Here is a 17,404-nt window from a genome sequence, read left to right as displayed (position 1 = left end):
GAGAATACAGCGAGTCTGCTGTTGCAGCCGTTGCGCCAGTCAGGAGACATTAAACGAGTCTGCAGTTCCTACGGCTCCCCAGGTTTTCTTCCAGCTTGCCTGCTCGCCCCTTGCCGACCTTGGGTTCAACGAACAGTGAGATACAGTCAGACGCTGACCATCACGTGGCCAAAGCAATCGGTAACACTGTGTTTTGCCTGTTGGAACGTTCAGTGACACAGATTCTTTCAGTTTCACCCTGACCTGATGTGGGTGAAGGGTGAGCTCGCGGATTATTTCCTCTTCAAGAAATGCACATCCTAGTTCCCACGCGAGGGTGAGCTACCCCGTCCAAAGATGAGAGACCCTGCATGTGTGTGACCTGTGCGTCCTGGGAGAGCAGCTTTAAGCTAGTTTAAACCTGACCAAGGTCTGTGAAAAAGTTGGCTTAAAGCTCAACATTCAGAAAACTAAGATCATGGCATCCAGTCCCATCACTTCAAGGCAAATAGATGGGGAAACAGTGGAAACAGTGGCTGGCTTCATTTTGGGGGGCTCCAAAATCACTGCAAATGGTGACTGCAGCCATGAAATTAAAAGACGCTTACTCCTTGGAGGGAGTTATGACCAACCTAGACAGCATGTTAAAAAGCAGAGACATTACTTTGTCAACAAAGATCCATCTAGTCAAGGTTATGGTTTTCCAATAGTCATGTATGGATGTGAGAGTTGGACTATAAAGAAAGCTGAGTGCCGACAACTTGATGCTTTTGAACTGTGGTGTTGGAGAAGACTCTTGAGAGTCCTTTGGACTGCAGGGAGATCCAACCAGTCCATCCTAAAGGGATCAGTCCTGGGTGTTCATGTTGAAGCTGAAACTCCAATGCTTTGGCCACCTGATGCTAAGAGCTGATTCATTTGAAAAGACCCTGATGCTGGGAAAGATTGAGGGCAGGAGGAGAAGGGGATAACAGAGGACGAGATGGTTGGATGGCATCACCGACTCGATGGACATGGGTTTGGGTGGACTCCGGGAGTTGGTGATGGACAGGGAGGCCTGGTGTGCTGTGGTTCATGGGGTCACAAAGAGTCAGACACGACTGAGCGACTGAACTGAACTGAAGGTCTGTCTACATGGCAGATTTAGACCTCTCCAAGTCCTGTCTACACTGAGGATGTTTAAATGAGACCATGTGCTTCTACAATGAGAACGTTTAGACCTGACCCTGTTCTGTCTACAGGAGGACTGGAGACCTGGGTAGAGACCTGGCCTGGCCTCTGTCCTGGAAACTCCACGCCTATGTCTGAATGTCAGAGCTCAGACGTCGGGGGTCTGGAGCTGAGGTGGGCTTCTCTGGGTAACATGCTCTTCTCTGAGTGGGTTCCATGGCTCTCCCAGGGGTCAGTGCTGCAGCAGGCTCTGAGTCTCTCCCCTGCCAGATTCACCTTCCCTGGGGCTCCTGGAGATGCCTCAGGTGGGCTACCTGGTAACCATTCCAATTTTCCAGCACATTCAGGTTGAGTAGGGAGGCAGGTTCACCGGGTGGATAGACTGCAGGACACATGGATCAGGCAAAAAGCCAATGGGATCAGGTGAGGTTGCTGCCGTGACCTCCTTCAGGTCGACCGTCCTACTCAGCAGAGACCAGCCCTGCCCCTCGTCTTCCAGCCCTGCGTCTGGCGTGTTTTCTCAGCTCCTCAGCGGGAGGAGAAAGGACCGAGCCTGCCAGAACCAAGGTAGTGCGCTCAGCATGATCATGACAGCTGTAGAAACAGTTACTATCACAGAACCAAAGGGAAAAGGGGAGGACTTCTCTGGGACAATGTGGGGAGAGGAGACCGACCCTACACTTCTTTCTACCAAGCCAGGAGGTTACAGGAACCCCCTCGTTTCTGCCTTAGGGGTCCAACCAGCAGAGACCTGGTGTCTTAACCAAGGGTCGCGGGGCCCCAGGTGCAGGTAGTGTCGCCTTGGAGACTGTGGACGTGTGTCCCCGGTTCAGTCCTGGGGATTGTGTGGGTCTCACCCCAGGCACATGGGTCAGGAACCTGTACCCGGAGACCCCCTGTCTGCTCTTTACCTGCTGTGTGTCTCGTCCTCTCTGAGATTCCCAGCATCCGAATTGAGGGTGTTGCCCTGATTAACCCGTGGTCCTTTTTCTCCTCTTCATCTTGTCACTTTCATTTGAGGTCAGGCAGCTTCAAGTGGGTTCCTGCTCTGTATTCTGCTGAGTGAGAACATTTGGGGTGTCACATTACTGTCATAACATATCACATCTAATCATTGGGGTCACCCGTGTCTGGTTTCCCCTACACCAAGCTGAGGTAATTTAATTTTTATTTTTTATTGGAGCAGAGTGAATTTTCATTGTTTTGTTAGTTTTATGTATACAGGAACTCAATTAGATTTTACCTATGTGTGTGTCTATTCTTCTTCCTCTTTATCCCTCATATAGGTTATTACAGTTTGTTCAAGAGAGTCCCCTGTTCTATTCAGTAGGTCATAATTGATTATCAATTTGATATTAGCATGTATGTTTTAACTCAAAACTCTTAATTTATCCTTCCCTTTTAACTTTGCTTTGATCATCATAATTTGGTTTTCTTAGTGTGAGAGTCTATTTCTATTTTGTAAATTAGTTTTTTGGTATGAATTGATAGATTCCACTTGTGTGTGATATCTTATGATATTTACTTTCCCACCAAGATTGTATGAGGATACCCTTTTCTGTACATCCTCTGCAGTATTTATTTTTTGTAGCTCTTTTCCATGATGATGGCCATTGTGATTATGTGAGGTGATACCTCATTGTAGTTTGATTGGCATTGATTTGATCATTATTGATGTGGAGTATCTTTCCATGTGCTTTTATTATTTTACACCTTCTGAGTACAATTTACCTCTTGAATCTGGCCCCTTGAAACTTGGCCCTTTTGGCAATTTGGAATTCTTTTCTGATGATTTGCCCCAGCACATTTCTCGAGGGCAGGTGTCATTTAAAGCCCTGTTGAACTTGTTACTATTAGAAGCCCTTCAGCACCTGTTTTAAGATATGTATATAAATATGACACAGCTAGTTGCCCCCTGCCCCCTCTCAACTTTCTTTTTTGGTAACCACTAGATTCTTTTCCAAGTCTGTGAGACTGTTTCTCTTTTGTAATAAGTTCTTTGTATCCATTTATAGATTCCACCAGAAATGATATCCTATGGTGCTTTCCCTTTCTCACTTCACATAGTATGATCACCTCTAGTTTCTTCCCAATAACCGGATATGGCATTATTTCATCCTTGTTTATTTCTGAGTAATATTGTATTGTGTATAACCCCATCTTTGTATCCATTCATCTGTCATTGTACACTTAATTCGCTTCCCTGTCTTGGCTATTGTACCTAGTGCTGCCATGATTGTTGGGATGAAGATATCTTTTAAATTTTTGGTGTTTTTCTGGATCTATGCCTAGGTAAATTATGTTAATGCCTATGAAATTAAAAGATGCTTGCTCCTTGGAAGAAAAGTTATGACCAACCTAGACAGCATATTAAAAAGCAGAGACATTACTTTGCCAACAAAGGTCTGTCTAGTCAAAGCTATGGTTTTTCCAGTGGTCATGTATGGATGTGAGAGTTGGACTATAAAGAAAGCTGAGCACCAAAGAATTGATGCTTTTGAATTGTGCTGTTGGAGAAGACTCTTGGAAATCTCTTGGACAGCAAGGAGATCCAACCAGTCCATCCTAAAGGAAATCAGTCCTGAATATTCATTGGAAGGACTGATGTTGAAGCTGAAACTCCAACACTTAGGCCACCTGATGCAAAGAGCTGACTCATTTGAAAAGACCCTGATGCTGGGAAAGATTGAAGGTGGGAGAAGAAGGGGACGACAGAGGATGAGATGGTTGGATGGGATCACCAACTCAATGGGCACGAGTTTGAGTAAACTCCGGGAGTTGGTTATGGACAGGGAGGCCTGGCATGCTGCAGTCTATGGGGTCGCAAAGAGTCAGACACAACTGAGCAACTGAACTGAACTGATACCTAGGTATGGGGTTGCTGGGTCACTTGGTACTTCAATGCTCAGTTCTTTAAAGAACCTCCATGGTGTTCTCCCTAGTGGGTGTATCCATGTACATTCCCACCCACAGTGGGAGGGTTTCCTTCTCTCCACACCTTCTGCAGAGTTTATTGCTATGAATTTTTTGAGATGGTCATTCTGACCAATGTGAGGTGATACCTCAATGGACTATTGATTTCTCCTTCTCTAAAAATTAGTGATGTTAAGCACCTTTTCATGTGCTTTATGGCCATCTCTGAGCCTTCTTTGGAGAAATGTGCATATAGATCTTTGGCTGATTTTTACTGGATTGTTTGGGGTTTTTTTTTTCCATTTATTTTTATTAGTTGGAGGCTAATTACTTTACAATATTGTAGTGGTTTTTGCCATACATTGACATGAATCAGCCATGGATTTACATGTATTCCCCATCCCGATCCCCTCTCCCTCCTCCCTCTCCATCCCATCCCTCTGGGTCTTCTTCCCAGTGCACCAGCCCTGAGCACTTGTCTCATGCATCCAACCTGGGTTGGTGATCTGTTTCACCCTTGATAGTATACTTGTTTCAATGCTGTTTGTTTTTTGATATTGCTCTGTAGGACTTGTTTGTATGTGTTGGAGGCAAATTCCCCTGGATATCTTCGTTTGCAAGAATTTTTTCCATTCTGAGGGGTTTTTTTTTTTTTTTTTCACTGCAGGTGTCTTTGTTGTGCAAATGCTTTTAATGTTTATTAGGTCCCATTTGTTTGTTTGTTTTATTTGTCCTGATTTTAAGAGGTGGATCAAAAAAGAACTTGCTGCATTTTATGTCGATGTGTGTTCTGCTTTTTTCCTTATAAGTTTCATTGTATCTGTCTGTTTATTTAGGCCGTTAATCTACTTGCAGTTTATTTTTGTATGCGGCATTAGGAGTTTTCTAATTTCATTCTAACTTTCTTCTGCCCAGTGTCCTACACAGTGGGTGCTCCCATTTTCCATTCCCAGCAACAGTGTAGGAGGACTCTCTTTTCTCCACACCCTCTGCAGCATTTATTGTTTGCAGAGTATCTGCCTGTGACCATTTTGACCAGTGTGAGGTGATAACTCATCAGTGAAGTTTTGATTTGCATTTCTCTCATATTTAGCAATGTTGACATCCTTTCATGTGATTTTTTTTGAAACTGTGAGTTAAAACTTATATATTGAAAATGGCTTCTTAAAATCCTGCCCTATTTTTAATATTTTTCCAATGCCCTCCCCTAGGACATTTGTTGAGGGCAGGTGTGTTTTACTTACAGCCCCACAGGCCTTGTGAATATTAAGTGCCCATCAGCAATGGTTTCAAAGTTGCTGTGGAAATGGCCACAGGGCAGCATGTCTTTATGCCCAACTCTGCTTACTGGGGGGACCAGAGCCTTAGGGAAAGTCCTGTTCCTGGATTGTCAGAGTGGAAAGTGACAGGAGAAACACCCAAGGCTTGTGTCCCATTCCTTCTTCCTTCCCCCATCCCCTGGACAAATCTCAGTTCCTTTAACACCACTATGTAGATGGTGCTTTCATCCATAGGTGGGGAGACCCCCAGGAAGGAGGCTGGAGGTGGGAACCCCAACACCAGGAGACGTGGAGCCCATGGGGCTTTTCAAAGCTCTTCCAGCCCAGAGGCTCCCCATCCTTCGGGAGCAGTAGGCATAGTTTCACTGCAGGAGGACCCCCTGGGTCTGGAGGTTGTGGGCCCGTGCAGAGGGGAGGAGGCACGCCAGGTCCACGGGGCAGGGCTCATTGGCTGGTACATCCTCCCCAGCTCCATCATCCCCAAGACAGTCCATCCTTGGGAAACAAGCCTGCCCAGGCTTCAGGGATGTGCCAGCAGCCCAGGTCTCCAAGGCCTGAGGGAAATAGAATCAGTTTCTCTTTTTATAATTTGTATTTCATAGTGGTATATAGGTGACTTACGATGTTTTAGGATGTGGGCTTTTTTTTTTTTTTTTTTTTGATCTTTGTTTTAGGTATGATTCCCTTTGCATAGATGTAGACATGTCCTTTTCTGGGTTCCCTTCCCATATAGTTTATTATGCGGTGTTGATTAAGGGTCCTCACTGACTATTTTATAAAGAGTAGTGTGTGTTATGTTCATTTGAAAGTGAAAGTCGCTCAGTCGTGTCTGACTTTTTGCAACCCCATGAACTATATAGTCTGTGGAATTCTCCAGGCCCGAATACTGGAGTGGGTAGCCTTTCCCTTTTCCAGGGGATCTTCCCGACCCAGGAATCGAACCGGTGTCTCCTGCATTGCAGGTGGATTCTTTACCAACTGAGCCATGGGGGAAGCCCACTTACACCTGCTCATTTCTCACCACACCACCTTTCCTCGTTGGTAACCATAAGGTGCTTTGCTATGTCCTGAGGCCCTTTCTATTTGGTAAATAAGTTCATTTGTGTCCATTTTTAGACTCCACCTCTAAGTGATACCATATGATGGTTGTCCTTCTTTGTCTGACTTCGCTTTTTATGATCCTCTCTACTTCCTTGTTGCTGGACAGGGCATGATGTCATCCTTTTTATGGCTGAGTGATATCGCTCTGTGTGTGTCCCCATCTTCTGTATCCACTCATCTGTCCTTCTCTGATTAGCCTGCTTTCTTATCCTGGCTAGTGGGACCGAGACCGAGGGTTACCTGTGCTTTAAAATTTTAGGTTTGCTCTGGATTTATTTCCAGGTATTGGATCGCTGGGTCCTAAGGTACTTCTGTGTTATTTTTGGAATGAACATCCATACTATTCTCCCTGTTGGACATACTATGTGATTGCAAAGAACGCTGCAGGAGGGTTCCCTTCTCTCCACACCCTCTCTAGCATTGATTGTTTGTCGAGTGTTTGGCCATGGCCACTCTGACCAGTGTGATGTGGTATTTCGCTGTAGCTTGGATTTGTATTTCTCTAATGTTTAGTGATGTTGACATTTTTTCATGTGATTTTTTAAAAGCCTGTGAATTAAACTTACATCTTGAAATTGGCTTCTTCCAAAATTGGCCTGCCTTCTTTTGGATTCTTTTTCGATGACAACCCCTAGGATTTTTTTCGAGGGCAGCTGTTGTTTACTTCCAGTCCCTGGATCCTTGTGAATATTAAATGCCCAACAGCACGGCTCTTCATGATGTTATTACAGAAAATGGCCACAAGGCGGCAGCACTTCTTCATGCCGAATGCTTTTTTTTTTTTTTTTTTTTTCTTGTAAATTCCTTGTTATCTTCTACTGGAATAGAGTGGATTTCTGGTGTTGTGTTTGTTTCAGGAACTTGATTCAGTTATACATAGATGCTTATTCTCTTTAGGGTTCTTTTTTGCGTATAGGCAATTACAGTATGTTCAGTAAACTTCCTATGCTGTTCAGTAGGTACTTTTTAACCCTCTAATTGATATGTGTGTGTGTGTGTGTGTGTGTGTGTGTGTGTATGTTACTTCCAATCTCTTAATTTATTCCGCTTGTATCTGGAGGTGGGGGTCTCTCCAGAGGGAAACAGGAGCTCCAGGTTCATTTCGGGGACACACCATCTGCTACATGCTCCCAGCTCGCTCTGCCCCAGGACACTCCAGCCTTGGCGCCCAATCCAGTCGGGCTCCAGGGATGTGACACCACAAGTCACGATGCCTTGAGGGGAACAGAGTCGGAATATCCTTTCCGTTTTATCTGTCTTCATCCCATCATTTGAGCTGGAGCATACAGGTGAATTGCAACCTTGTGAGTGTTTTGCTTTTTCCTTTTCCTTCTGTGACAAACCGTTTCACTTCTACATAGTGAAATATGAATATGTGACTTGTTGGGGTTTTTCCTTTATAGGTGAATACAGAGCGTGGAGTAAGTTTCCTTCTGTTACATGGTGGGTCCCGCTCACTTGTTTTATCAACAGAAATGTTCATGTATTAGTCTGAAGCAGCTCATTTCTCCATGCCCCTCATCTTTATATCTTAGTGACCAGAAGTTTCTTTTCTAAGTCAGTGAGCCTGTGACTCCAGGCAGTAAGTTCACTTGTATCCATCTGTAGATTACATGGAGAAGTGATATACTATGGTATTAGTCTCTCCCTGTCTCCCTTCCTTCACTTGGAATGATCATCTCCACTTTCTTTCCTTAAGCTGATCTGGGCACTTTTTCCTACTTCTTTATGGCTGAGATATATCGCACTGTGTACACGTACCCCACCCCACTGTGTATCCCTTCACCTGTGCTTCCACAACTAACTTGCTTTTCTGTCTTGGCTGTTGTACATAGTGGAGCCAAAGTTGCAAGGTTTCCCAACTCTTAAAATTTTGGTGTCTCAACCTGGCTGCCTCGACCCCAGATGAGTCCAGACATGAGACCCAAGCCTGCTCAGGCTCCTGGAATGGAAGAGCAGCCCGTCAGGGAGGTGGGAGGGGATAGGCTAGGCATTGCTTTCTATTCCTTTTCTCTAGTCTCATGCCTGTGCTACTTTGGAGTATAGTCTATTTGCAGTTTTGTGCTTGTCTTCAGGGTACAACCACGTGATTCACTAATGACATATACATACAGCTTATCTGGTTTTTTTTGGATTCTTTTCCCATAGAGGTTATTGCAGAAGGTTGAACAAAGTACCCTGGGTTGAACATCAGGCTCTTCCTGAGAGTCTATTAGAGAGACAGATTTCTGTGTATATTTGGTGGGAAGGAAGGAAATAATGATTTTGCATTATCCATTACAGATAGAGATTTCTCTGTATATGTTAGGGGTACAAATTTCTGTCTATTTGGAAGAAAGAAAGGACAGAGATTTGTTATTACAGATACAGATTTCTGGGTATATGTTAGCCCTGACCTACTAATTCAGCCTTGTTTTTTCACGTTTTCTTTGAACATTCTATTTGTGTTTGAATTCTCAGAGTCGCTTTTGTGGTGTAAGTTTGTTCCTTTGTATCTCTTTTTTTATTTTGCCTAGAAGGGACATCATATGCTTTTTTCTTTCTCTGTCTGGCCGAGTTCACCTAGACTATATTCCTCCAAGGTACATCTTTGTGATTATTACTGGGATAATTTCATAATTTCAGTGGCCTCTTTTCATGGCTGAGTGGTACCCCATTGTATACATGTACCACATCTTCTTTAACTTTTAATCTGTTCAGAGATATCTTGCTAGTTCTATGTCTTGGCTGTAATAAGTAGTGCTACAGTGAATGTGGGGTAAATGTGTCTTTTTGAATGATGGTTTTCTCAGGATATAGGCCCAGATGTGGGTATGTCAGATCATCGGCTGCCCTCTCTTGAAATCTTATTTTCTGGCATGCAGACAAATAAACTTTCTAGCAGCTGTTGCTAATGTCCATTCCAATGACCATGTTGGGAGGGTTCACTCTTCTAGCTGTTGCCCACATTTATTGTTTGTAGAATTGTGAGTATGGCCATTCTGACAGGTGAGCTTTTATCTCTTACTGTCACTTTGATTGACATTTACCCTGTCATATTTAGGGATATAGAGCATCTTGTTCTCTGGCCATTTGGGGGTTGTGTTTTTTTTTTTTTTTTTTTTTCTTTATCTTAAAGGTGTATGGAGAATTTACCTTACAGTTGGCCTCTTCAAAGCCGGTTGTGTTTGCAGTTGATTTCTGCAATAATCGCCCCAGGTCGTTTTCTGAGGGCAGCTGTCATTGACAGCCCCACAGGCCTTGTGACTTGGAGGTGCCATAAGCGCAGGTGCTAAAGTTGTAGTTACAGGAATGTCCACAAGGCGGCAGCACGTCTTCATGCCCATCTTCGCTTCCACCTGAACCAGAGCCTTAGGGAAAGGCAGCTTCCTGGGCTGTGAATTAGTGTGGAATGTGCTGAGCAAACACCCAAGGGCTTGCGTCTCACTATTTCTTCTCCCTGCAACTTCACCTCCCACCTCCAGAATCACGCGTACCTGGGACACCCCTCCCTGCTGAGGTGCCTAGGAGGCCGCACTCTCAGGAAGGAAGCTTCAGCTGGGCACCCCAGCCCCGTGGATCTGGATACTTGGTGACTTTGCCCTGGTCCTCGTGGCCAGACGGTCGTGTCACCGTCACCAGGGTGCACAGGGCGAACCAGAAGGTTCAGGTATAAGAGGGGCCTCAATGCGGGGCAAACGTCGGGCTGTGTCAACACTGCAGGTCCAGCCTCGGGACTCAGATCTACTCTGCTTCCAGGGATCAGAGAGCATCTCAAGTCAGGGAGGCTGGAGGGAATAAACTAGGCATTGCTTCCTTTCCTTTCATTTTTCTTTAATCTCATGCTGATGTTATGCTGAAGTATAGACCAGTGTATTTTGTTCTTGTACAAAAGACTGATTCAGTTATGAAATATACATCCACAGATTTGCATTTTTTTATTCTTTTGCCATAGAGGTTATGGAACAAGGTGGAGTAAGCTCTCTGTGGTGAACAGAGAGCTTCCCAGAGAGTCCCTGGGAAGTAACAGTTAGAGAAGCAAATCTTTTGTACAGGTGCAAGGAAAGAAGAAAGGAGATAGTCCTTGTGGATTATCTATAACAGTGATAGATTTCCTTGTATAAGTTAGAGATAAATAATCCTGTATAAATGTGCATGAAAGAAAGGAAGGAAGGAGAAAATCCTTGTGGATGATCTAATAGAGGTACAGACTTCAGTGCATATGTAGAAGGAAGGAAGGAAATAATCTATGTAGTTTTATCTATACACACATAGATTTCTATATACAGATCAGTTCTGACTTAAATTCATGCCTGGTTGTTTCCTTTTTTTCTTAAATTTGATTTGTGTTTGAATCTCTAGAGATTCCCAGGTGGCTCAGTGGTAACGGTTCCACCTACCAATACAGGATACGTGGGTTTGATCCCTGGGTCAGAACAATCCTCTGGAGGAGGAAATGGCAACCCACTCCAGTATCCATGCCTGGAGAACCCTTGAACAGAGGAGCCTGGCAGGCTATATAGCCCATGAGGTCACAAAGGGCCGGACATGACTGAGCACGCATGCAGTAAAAATGATACCTCAGAGTCTCTCTTTGTGCCTTAAATCATTGCCCCTGTATCTCTTTGTTTCTTAATATTGCCTAAAAGGGACATCGATGAAGGGAAGATTTCAATGACGGGCACCTTGCCAGGCTGTGTGGAACCCATCCCTGTCCAGCCCTGGGAATCAGGCCTACTCCGGTTCCGGTGATCAGGTGGCATGCAAGTCAGGGAGGGTGGAGAGAATACACAGGCATTGCTTTTCTCCCCGCTCTGTTCTTTTATCTCATGCTGATGCCCTGCTGAAGTGTAGTAAATTTGCAGATTTTGCATGCCCTCAGAGTACAACAGACTTATTCAGTTATTATATATAAATAAAGCGTATTTGTACCTTTGGTTCTTTTGCCGGAGAAGTGATTGATAAAGGTGGAGTAAAGTTCTCTGTACTGAACACCAGGTTCCTGTGGAGTAACTGGTAGAGATCCAGTGTTTCTGAATCATAGAAGGAGCAAAGGATGGTCATTGTGGATTATGGATTAGAGACAGATTTCTATATATTTGTTAGTGATAAATATTTCTGTGTCTATTTGCATGGAAGGAGGACGGAAGGAAGGAGGTAATCCTTATGGATTCAGTTCAGTCACTCAGTCGTGTCCAACTCTTTGCAACCCCATGGACTGCAGCACGCCAGGCTTCCCTGTCCTTCACCAACTGCTGGAGCTTGCTCAAACTCATGTCCATCAAGTTGGACACAGATAGAGTTCTGTGTATACATTAGAACCAACTTCTAAACTATCTGTGGCCGTTCCCCTGCCATATTTTTTTTTAATTCCTGTTTTGTGTTTTAATCTAAGAGCCTCATTGTGTGTTTTTAATTACTTCCCATGTATCTCTTTTTAAAATAGTGCCTAGAAGAGACATCATATGCTTTATTTTCCTCTGTTGCTGAGTTCACTTTTTGTATAATCCTCCAAGGTTCATTCTTGTGGGGAGAAGTATCATAATTTCATAATTTCAGTGGCAGTTTTTCATGTCTGAGTAATAGCCTATTGTATATAAGTACCACATTTATTGACCATTTAATTTTTGACGAACCTTTTCTTGGTTCTGTGTTCTGGTTTTTGGAAGTAGCAGTGCAGTGAACGTTGGGATGCATGTGTCATTTTGAATGATGGTTTTTCATAGCACTGGCCCAGGCGTGGGTATTGAAATCCTAGGCTTTGCTCTCTTGAATTTTTTTGTTTTGGCCAGTGGAGGCTATTCTTTCAGGGGTTGTTGCCAATTTCCATTCCCCTGAAACTTGCAGGAGGGTTGAATCATCTCCCGGCGCTCTCCCCCATTTAGGGTTTGCAGAAGGCAGGATGGCCATTCTGTCAGATGGAATGTGGTTTCTTGTTGTCAATTTGATTAGTATTCCTCCTGTAATAATTAGCAATGCTGAACATCTTGTCCTGTGACTGCTTAGGGTTATCTTCCTGAAAGGGTGTGGGGAAATTTATGTTTGCAATTGGCTTCTTGAAAGCCGGTTGTGTTTGGAACTGATTTCTGCAGTACTCACCCCAGGTCTCCTTTCCTGAGGGCAGCTGTCATTAACAGCTCCGCAGGCCTTGGTACTTGGAGGTGCCAGTAAGCACCTTGTAGTTATAGGAAATGTCCACAAGGTGGAAGCACTTCTTCATGCTCATCTCTGCTTCCATCGGGAACCAGTTCAGTTCAGTTCAGCAGCTCAGTCGTGTCTGACTCTTTGTGACCCCATGGACTGAAGCACTCCAGGCCTCCCTGTCCATCACCAACTCCTGGAGTTTACTCAAACTCATGCCCATCGAGTCGGTGATGCCATCCAGCCATCTCATTCTCTGTCGTCCCCTTCTCCTGCCCTCAATCCCTCCCAGCATCAGGGCCTTTTCCAATGAGTCAGTTCTTCACATCAGGTGGCCAAAGTATTGGAGTTTCAGCTTCAACTTCAGTCCTTCCAGTGAATATTCAGGACTGATTTCCTTTAGGATTGACTGGTTGGATCTCCTTGCAGTCCAAGGGACTCTCAAGAGTCTTCTCCAACACCACAGTTCAAAAGCATCAATTCTTCAGCACTCAGCTTTCTTTATGGTCCAACTCTCAAATCCACACATCACTACTGGAAACCCTGCTTATTTAACTTATATGCAGAGTACATCATGCGAAATGCCAGGCTGGATGAAGCACAAGCTGGAATCAAGATTGCTGGGGGAAACATCAATAACCTCAAATACGCAGATGACACCACCCTTATGGCAGAAAGTGAAGAAGAACTAAAGAGCCTCTTGATGAAAGTGAAAGCAGAGAGTGAAAAAGTTGGCTTAAAACTCAACATTCAGACAACTAAGATCATGGCACCCAGTCCCATCACCTCATGGCAAATAGATGGGGAAACAATAGACACAAGGAGAGACTTTACTTTGGGGGGCTCCAAAATCACTGCAGATCGTGACTGAAGCTGTGAAACTGAAAGATGCTTGCTCCTTGGAAGAAAAGCTGTGACCAACCTAGACAGCATATTAAAAAGCAGAGACATTACTTTGCCAACAAAGATCCATCTAGTCAAAGCTATGGTTTTTCCAGTGGTCACCTATAAGCACAGCCTCAGGGAAAGGCAGCTTCCAGGGCTGTGAATTAGTGTGGAATGTGCTGAGCAAGCACCCAAGGGCTTGTGTCTCACTCTCTTCCCCCGAAGCTTCACCTCTCCCCTCCAGAATCACATGTACCTGGGACATCCCTCCCTGCCGAGGTGCCTAGGAGGCTGCACTCTCGGGAAGGAGGCTTCAGCTGGGGATCCCAGCCCCGCAGGTCTGGATACTTGGTGACTTGACCCTGGTCCTTGAGGCCAGACGGCCATGTCACCATCAGAGTGCACGGGGTGAACAAGACAGTTCAGGTTTAAGAGGGGTCTCAGTGCAGGGCACCCTACCACATGTGTCAACCCCAACCCAGTCCAGCCTTGGGACTGAAACCTACTCTGGTTCCAGGGATCAGCTAGCATCCAGGGACATTTGAGGGGATAAGCTAGGCAATACTTTCCTTTCTTTTGTTTTTCTTAAATCTCATGCTGGGTCACACACCTGGGTCTTAATCACCTGGGTCACACAGCCTGTGGCATAAGCCCTCTTGGAGGAGGTCGCCATTAATCCCATCATAGAGCAGATGACCCACAAATCGCAGAACGATTATACCAAAGAAATTCTTGCACTGTTGAGAAAGTTCAGGACCCACAACAGATTTCCCAACCAGGGTATCTGACAAAGGGACTGAGAATGCCCAGGGAATTTGATTTTGGAAGCCAGTGGGATTTGATTACAGAACTCACACAGGACTGGGGAAACAGACTCTTGGAGGGTATAAACAAAACCTTGTGCAACTAGGACCCGGGAGAAAAGGGCAGTGACCCCACAGACATTGACCCAGACTTGCCTGTGTGTGTCCAGGAGTCTCCAGCGGAGGTGTGGGTCAGCAGTGGCCTGCTGCAGGGTGGGGGGTGCTGAGTGTGACAGTGTGTGCAAGGGACCTTTTGAAGGAGGTTGTCATTATCTTCATGACCTCCACCATAGTTTGTCTCAGGTCAAACAACAGGGGGAGAATACAGCCCCACCCATCAACAGAAAATTGGATTAAAGATTTGCTGAGCATGGCCCCATCCATCAGAATAAGACCCAGTTTCCCCTCCAAGTCAGTCTCTCCCATCAGGAAGCTTCCATAAGTCTCTTATCCTTATCCATCAGAGAGCAGAATGAATGAAAACCACAATCAAAGAAAACTAATCAAACTGATCACAGGGACCACAGCCTTGTCTAACTCAATGAAACTATGAGCCATGCCATGTAGGGCCACCCAAGACAGATGGGTCATGGTGGAGAGTTCTGACAAAAAATGATCCACTGGAGAAGGGGATGGGAAACCACTTCAGTATTCGTGTATTGAGAACTCAGTAAGTAGTATGAAAAGGCAAAAAGATATGATACTGAAAGATGAACTGCCCAGGGTGGTAGGTGACCAATATTCTACTGGAGAAGAGTGGAGAAATAACTCCAGAAAGAATGAAGAGACAGGACCCAAAGTGAAATGATGCCCAGCTGTGAATGTGACTCATGATGAAAGTAAAGTCTGTGCTCGCTTTGGCAGCACATATACTAAAAGTGGAATGACACAGAGAAGATTAGCATGGCCCCTGTGCAAGGATGACATGCAAATTCGTGAAGCGTTCCATATTTTTAAAGCAATCTTGAGAAAGAAGAATGGAACTGGAGGAATCAAACTGCCTGACTTCAGGCTCTACTACAAAGCCACAGTCATCAAGACAGTATGGTAGTGGCACAAAGACAGAAATATAGATCAATGGAACAGAATAGAAAGCCCAGAGATAAATCCACGTACCTATGGACACCTTATCTTCAACAAAGGAGGCAAGAATATACAATGGAAAAAAAACAACCTCTTTAAGAAGTGGTGCTGGGAAAACTGGTCAACCAGTTGTAAAAGAATGAAACTAGAACACCTTCTAACACCATACACAAAAATAAACTCAAAATGGATTAGAGATCTAAATGTAAGACCAGAAACTATAAAACTCCTAGAGGAGAACATAGGCAAAACACTCTCCGACATAAATCACAGCAAGATCGTCTATGACCCAGCTCCCAGAATATTGGAAATAAAAGCAAAAATAAATAAATAGGACCTAATTAAACTTAAAAGCTTTTGCACAACAAAGGAAACTATAAGCAAGGTGAAAAGACAGCCTTCAGAATGGGAGAAAATAATAGCAAATGAAGCAAGAGACAAAGGATTAATCTAAAAAATATACAAGCAACTCCTGCAGCTCAATTCCAGAAAAATAAATGACCCAATCAAAAAATGGGCCAAAGATCTAAACAGATATTTTTCCAAAGAAGACATACAGATGGCTAACAAACACATGAAAAGATGTTCAACATCATTCATTATCAGAGAAATGCAAATCAAAACTTCAATAAAGTACCATTACACACCAGTCAGAATGGCTGCTATCCAAAAGTCTACAAGCAATAAATGCTGGAGAGGGTGTGGAGAAAAGGGAACCCTCTTACACTGTTGGTGGGAATGCAAACTAGTACAGCCACTATGGAGAACAGTGTGGAGATTCCTTAAAAAACTGGAAATAGAACTGCCATATGACCCAGCAATCCCACTCCTGGGCATACACACTGAGGAAACCAGATTTGAAAGAGACACGTGCACCCCAATGTTCATCGCAGCACTGTTTATAATAGCCAGGACATGGAAACAACCTAGATGCCCATCAGCAGACGAATGGATAAGGAAGCTGTGGTACATATACACCATGGAATATTACTCAGCCATTAAAAAGAATTCATTTGAATCAGTTCTAATGAGATGGATGAAACTGGAGCCCATTATACAGAGTGAAGTAAGCCAGAAAGATAAAGACCAATACAGTATACTAACGCATATATATGGAATTTAGAAAGATGGTAACGATAATCCTATAGGCAAAACAGAAAAAGAGACACAGATATATAGAACAGACTTTTAGACTCTGTGGGAGAAGGCGAGGGTGGGATGTTCTGAGAGAATAGCATTGAAACAAGTATACTATCAAGGGTGAAACAGATCACCAGCCCAGGTTGGATGCGTGAGACAAGTGCTCAGGGCTGGTGCACTGGGAAGACCCAGAGGGATGGGGTGGGGAGGGAGGCGGGAGGGGGGATCGGGATGGGGAACACATGTAAATCCATGGCTGATTCATGTCAATGTATGGCAAAAACCACTACAATATTTTAAAGTAATTAGCCTCCAACTAATAAAAATAAATGGGAAAAAAAAAAAAAAGCTGAGCACCAAAGGAAAAAAAAAGAAAGTAAAGTCCATGCTATAAAGAACAATATTGCATAGTAACCTGGAATGTTAGGTCCATGAAACAAGGTAAATTAGTGGTCAAACAGGAGATAGCAAGAGTGAATATTGACATTTTAGGTATCAGTGAACTAAAATGGACTGGAATGGGGAAATTTAATTCAGATGACCATTTTATCTACTACTATGGGCAAGAATTCCTTAGAAGAAATGGAGTAGCCCTTACAGTCAACAAAGGAGTCCGAAATGGAATACTTGGGTGCAATCCCAAAAACAACAGAATGATCTCTGTTCATTTCCAAGGCAAACCACTCAATATCACAGTAATCCAAGTCTATGCCCTGACCAGTAATACTGAAGAAGCTGCAGTTGAATGGTTCTATGAAGACGTACAAGACCTTCTAGAACTAACACCCAAAAAAGATATCCTTTTCATCGTAGGGCACTGGGATGCAAAAGTAGGAAATCAAGAGATACCTCGAGTAACAGGCAAAATTGGCGTTGGAGTACAAAATGAGGCAGGGCAAAGGCTAAAAGAGTTTTGCAAGAGAATGCACT

At 44.1% G+C, this 17,404-nt stretch overlaps 1 non-coding gene across 1 annotated transcript; it reads left to right on the top strand.

Moving 5' to 3' along the window:
* Nucleotides 1-15,099: 15,099 nt before the first annotated feature.
* On the top strand, nucleotides 15,100-15,206 carry LOC133041072 (U6 spliceosomal RNA). Its single transcript, XR_009689131.1, has one exon. It is a non-coding gene; the product is annotated as a U6 spliceosomal RNA (small nuclear RNA).
* Nucleotides 15,207-17,404: the final 2,198 nt, after the last annotated feature.

This window comes from Dama dama, chromosome 2, assembly GCF_033118175.1.
Source record: "Dama dama isolate Ldn47 chromosome 2, ASM3311817v1, whole genome shotgun sequence".
Classification (NCBI taxonomy): Eukaryota; Metazoa; Chordata; class Mammalia; order Artiodactyla; family Cervidae; genus Dama; species Dama dama.
The sequence above is the reverse complement of the archived record's forward strand: the minus strand, read 5'-3'. Positions and strand labels throughout refer to the sequence as shown.